The sequence below is a fragment of the Gadus morhua genome, chromosome 18 (assembly GCF_902167405.1).
Source record: "Gadus morhua chromosome 18, gadMor3.0, whole genome shotgun sequence".
NCBI lineage: Eukaryota > Metazoa > Chordata > Actinopteri > Gadiformes > Gadidae > Gadus > Gadus morhua.
In genome coordinates, this window is record NC_044065.1 from 15,702,918 (window position 1) to 15,708,917 (window position 6,000).

Below are 6,000 nucleotides of genomic sequence, written 5' to 3' on the forward strand. Positions count from 1 at the left end.
ACACACACCCACACACACACACACACACACACACACACACACACACACACATGCATGCATAAACACAGACACACACACACACACACACACACTCATACATCCACGCAGACAAACACACACACACACAAATACACACACACACTCTCATACATACTGTACACACACACATGCAAACACACAGGCATGGACACACATAGACGCAAGTGTATGCATAAACACACACACACACACACACACACACACACACACACACACACACACACACACACACACACACACACACATTGCACACTTCACTCACACACATGAACACACACACACGCCCACACATTAGTGTTAACTAATTAACCCTAACCCTGGAATGTTTTATTCCTATTTTATTGAACCATAACCGTGAAGACACAGCGGGACACATAGTCTCTCCTTCCGGAACGTCCCAGCCAAGATGGGCCACAAGTTATACTGGTTTAAATGTATGTGTTATTAGTTTATTTCCTTCTTGTGTGTCCTTGCCAGCCTTATATGGGCGTTGTTTGCTCCCTTTGTTTATTCATGCGGTAGGAATACACAACATTGGTGGCGCTGTATTTGTAATAGCCAACGTCCCTGCTAACCTTAATAACGGACCCATGCCCTTGTGGTGACATTGTCTTCAGAGAGGGGGAAACATATGCAAATGTATGCAGAGGGGCTGGAGCAGTTATTTCCAGGTTCAAGGTTAAACATTAGGGCAGCACAAGTATTATAATACATTACGTCACGCATAAATATGCATGACACGCAACCACATTCATCGCGACCATGTTGGACACTGAATATGAAAACAAGTCCCACTCAAAGTCGGCTGGAGTAAATGAAATCCCTGAATAACAAGAGGCAACCGGGTGATTCACGTAGGGCTCGTTTGTTTAATTATTCCACCGCTGAGGTTTTTTTGTGAAGCAAAGTATGAAAACAAATCTGCATGAAAAACAGTTAAGCATACATTAGGCAATTCGGCACTGCTCTGTCTCCTTCCAGACCTGTTTGAGACACCAGAGAGTCATTAGACACACACACACTCACCTACACACACACAAACACACAGTCTGGAGGCTGGGCTGGTCCAGTCTGGCCTGCGCCAGGTGAGAACTCAGGCCCGTCTCGGGGGAGCTTGTTTTGTTCTTTACATCGTTGAGCGAAGCGAGATCCCTACCAGAAGACTAATGGGTCCAAAACGAGGCACATTTCCCTGCCGCTGTTTCTTTCCCGGTGAAATATGTAGCCTGATGTCCTCAGTGGCTCCGGGCCCTTGAAGAAACTCAGCTGCCTACTTGAGGTTTTTTTTTGTGTGCGTCTCCTGTGTCCTATTCCTCCACGAGAGTGAAAGACAAGCCTGCCAGGCTTCGCCACTTGAATAGCTCTCTCTTCCTCACTCTCCCCGTCACACTCTCTCTCCATCTTACTCTCTCTCTTTCTCTCTTCTCTCTCTCTCTCTCTCTCCTCTCTCTCTCTCTCTCTCTCCTCTCTCTCTCTCTCTCTCTCTCTCTCTCTCTCTCTCTCTCTCTCCTTCTCTCTGTCTCTGTCTCTGTCTCTATCTCTCTCTCTCTCTCCCTCTCTCTCTCTCCTTCTCTCTGTCTCTGTCTCTGTCTCTATCTCTCTCCCTCTCTCTCTGACTCATTCTCTCTCTCTCTCTCACTCTCTCTCTGTCTCTGTCTCTGTCTCTGTCTCTGTCTCTGTCTCTGTCTCTCCCTCTCTCTTCTCTCTCTCTCTCTCTCTCTCTCTCTCTCTCTCTCTCTGCCTTACTCTTCTCTTTCTCCTACATTTATACCATTTTCATCCTTCTCTGTCTTTCACTTTTTCTCCCACTTTCTCACATTCTTTCTCATGATCGATTCCTTTCTCCTTTACCCTCTCAATTCAATGTTCAACCCTTTCTCACTGTGTGTGTGTCTCTCTACCTCTCCCTATCAGTCTGTCTCTCTCACCCTCCCTCTCCTCCCACTCATCCCTCCTGGTCTCGTCTGCTCTGTCAGCGGCCATCACTCTCCCTGACAGAGGGGGTCTCTCAAGAGTCGTCACTCACTCAGGTTCACGCCATTGCCCCCCGCCCCCCCCCCCCCCCCCCCCCCCCCCCCTCCCACCCTTTACACGCCCGACGGGGGACACCCCTGCCACCCTCTCCCCTCCTCCCCACTCTCTTCCCCCTCCCCACCGCACTTCCAGACCCACCGGAATGTCACCGGGTAATCAGGAGGGATTCCTGCATCCCCCCCCCCGCCCTGCAACATGACGGATCGTGGGTTTACGCTGTGATTAAGAAGCTGCCAGGCGTTTTTGGGTTCAGAAAGCGATCGTTAGTGTTGTTTTTACAACGGCGTCGGGGGGGGGGGCTGTGGGGGGGGGGGGGGGGGGGGTTGTAAAGTGGATCGTAATGGTGCTGCAGGAAAAGGGTGTTGGACCTGGAATGTGAAGAACGGCGTTTGTGGGGCCCATTTCGCACGCAGACGTTTTAACACCGGGCCCATTCCTCAACACGATAAAACTGGCAAACGCACAGACACTACATACACACCCGAAGGTTACATGTCCTCAATACATGTGTGTTGTAAGTAGTTGAGTACTTTCAGCACTGCACTAATCTTTTTACGTTTATACATCCCCCCAAGGACCCAGCAGCGCTGTCCTGAATCATCTTCGAAACATTGAAATGAATGAGAATGACAGGGACCTAGAAGAGGGTCGTGATCTTCTTAAATGAATATGATCAAGCTGCTCAAAGCCCCGGGGGGAACCGACGGAGAACGACGACTCTAAACGGACGTGTTCAGAGCTCAGACACGTCATCGTCACTCGAAAGTCGTCGCTCGTATCGCGACGTACCTGGAATGGATGAAGCGATCTCAATGCAACATCCAAGAAACCCGTGAGAATGTGAGGGAGAGGGATGGGGAGGGAGAGATTGACGTTGAAGACTCGAGCCTTGACAGGCAGAGATGAAGGGGCGAATAGAGGAAGCACGGCCTGTTGCTTTGTGGGGGGAATAAAGGAGACCTTCCGTCAGGATCCTTAGACTGGATCAGAGAAGGGAGATCGATATGGAAGGGCAAAGGTCAGGGCGTCCTCCATGGAGCCGACAGGGATTGTCTCAATTTAAGATATAGGATGAACTGATTTAAACTCTGGGAATGAATCTTTTGCGGAAGATATTCAGCCTTAAACAAGTGACAGGGGTCTTGATGTTTTGTTATGTGGACCGGAGAGAGTTTGATAGACTGTATTCGGAGCCTGTGATTGGTTAACAAAAGCACCTTGAGAGGATGTATGTTGACGGGCACAATTGTCCTCAAAGGATTACATTGCACATGGTGCCTCGCTGAGACCCGAAATGATCTGAAAAAAGGTTCCGGTTGCAAAACGCGGAAGTTCTCCTTAAGTTCGATTTCCTGTGGTTGAAAGCAAACCGTTCGGCTCTGATCGGACAGCTGTCATCTAAGATATTCTGAGAAAATTAATAAAGAAACACATGAACACAATCTTTTTAATTGGTTTTTATGTCACAACGATACAACAACAACAAGTGAACATAAGTCCCATGAGGATTTGTTCCACCCTTTTACAAAGATGAATTCAACAGTGAACGTCCTATTACTGCGTCATTGGTTATGATCACATGGCTACTTGCATTTTGTTTGCCTTTATTATTATTCTAGCAAATTCCTTTTAGAAATATACCTACCATGATTTATTTTGTTTGTAGTTTGGGAAGAAATTGTACACAAATTGCAGACAATTTAGATAATGGTGTGCAATCACAATTTGTTCTGAGCAGTATTACAGACTGGAAAACCGTTGGTTTCCTTGCAAGAATAATTAGAAAAAGAAGATATGTATGTTTTCATCTTCTTGTATATGTACATACCGTATAGAAAGACACTTATAAAACACTACATGTTCTGTGTTTTCCCCAGGCGCCACAAAACTCAAACAGCTGAACATGTGTATTATTCATAGAAGTGAGTGTGTGTGTGTGTGTGTGTGTGTGTGTGTGTGTGTGTGTGTGTGTGTGTGTGTGTGTGTGTGTGTGTGTGTGTGTGTGTGTGTGTTTCTGTGTCCGTGTGCTTGTGCACAGGCATGTGTGCATGTATGTACATGTTTGTTTGTGTGTGTGTGTGTATGCGTGTGTGTGTGTGTGTGTGCGTGTATGTGTTTTTGTGTGTGTGTGTGTGTGTGTGTGTGTGTGTGTGTGTGTGTGTGTGTGTGTGTGTGTGTGTGTGTGTGTGTGTGTGTGTGCATGTGTGTATGTGTGTGTAAATAAATAGAGAGGCATTCTGGATATAGATACAGCCACAAGGTCTATCATAGTAAATAACGTGTCACCAGTGATTGATGGTCAAGCAAAGGGAAGGGACAAGATGGTTTGTGTGCACGTGCCAAGCATGCATGTGCACGTGCATGTGTTTGCGCTTGCGTGTGTGTGTGTTTGTGTCTTTGTGTGTTTCTATGTGGTTGTACTTGTATAAGGCTCTATAGTTTCCCCATTTTCTCTTTTGGCCTTTCTCCTTTATTCTCGCCATACAATCTCTCGTTCCCCCCCCCCCCCCCCCCCCCCCACCCCACCCCCCCTTGCTCTAGTACACACTGCACCCCAATCCCTCCTCATCTTCCCCCACACCAGAGACGAAGGGCCAAGTCATTAGCCCGAGGAAGGGAGATGAATACCGGAGTGAAACACACAACCGGCTAATAACAGCATGGCTGCCGTCTGCAGACACGACCACGTCTACGGCGATGCACGTCATTCCAATCTGTGGTGGCCACATGGTGGACGCATGGAGAGGAGCCGTGTATATATAGATCTGTGTAGATGGAGGGGTGGGTGCATGGACGGATGGATGGATGGATGGCGAGATGTAACTTAAGACGAGGAGATAGCAACAGAGCGTCATACAACATTGAAGATCAAGACGAATATAAAGAAAACGAATTCCATTCAAAGAAACGTGTGTTCCCCCCTCCGACCTTAAACACCCAGAGAGAAATCCCTGAAGACAGCCACCAATGCCGATAGAAAGATAACAGAGAAAGTAATTGAATTTATTCTTCCCGGCTGACCAGACCATCTCAGTACTGGAGGAGTTCAGCTTTCGTCGGCTTACGAGAAACCACACCGCAAACTTCTCTTACCGCCATTTCTTCCCAGAAAAACGTTTTAGCCGAATCTTGCTGGGGGCTACTTCTAAAGCTCTTCAAGCCTGATATGATTGATAGGTCATGAAAACATTCACGGTGTGTGTGTGGTGTGTGTGTGTGTGTGTGTGTGGTGTGTGTGTGTGTGGTGTGTGGTCTGTGTGTGTGTGTGTGTGTGTGTGTGTGTGTGTGTGTGTGTGTGTGTGTGTGTGTGTGTGTGTATGTCAGAATGTGTGTATTTGTTTGGTGTGTCAAGGTACATAAAGAAGAGGGGGTATGGACAGAGTGCTGAACGATTGTGGATAGGTTCAGAGAACTCAGATTTGAACCAGGACTTTTCAAGTCTATTCCCTTCCTTCTCTCCTCTCTCCTCTCTCCTCTCTCCTCTCTCCTCTCTCCTCTCTCCCCTCCCTCCTCTCTCCTCTCTCCTGTTCTGTTCTTCACCTGTTTCTAATGCATTCTATCGTACGTGTCTGAGTTCAGGACTCCATCTGGTACCCTGCTGTGGAGTGATGGGACAGACGGGCCCCACACACGTACACACACACCACAAACACACAAACACACACACACACACAACACACACACACACACACACACACACACCACACACACACACTAACAGCAGCCCTGGCACGGCTCTGTCACAGCGCCCTCCCAATGGTAAACAAACAACTTTCAATGCACAGCGAGTCAGTCATTGATCCTGTTTGTCTTTGGCACACAACCGCTGTCTCCGCCCAGCCAGAGATGGGCGGGGAAGCCACCTTCTTTAATGGACAAACAATAAGGACAGGCCTCGGTTAATACAGGGGACCGCTGTTTGGTCTG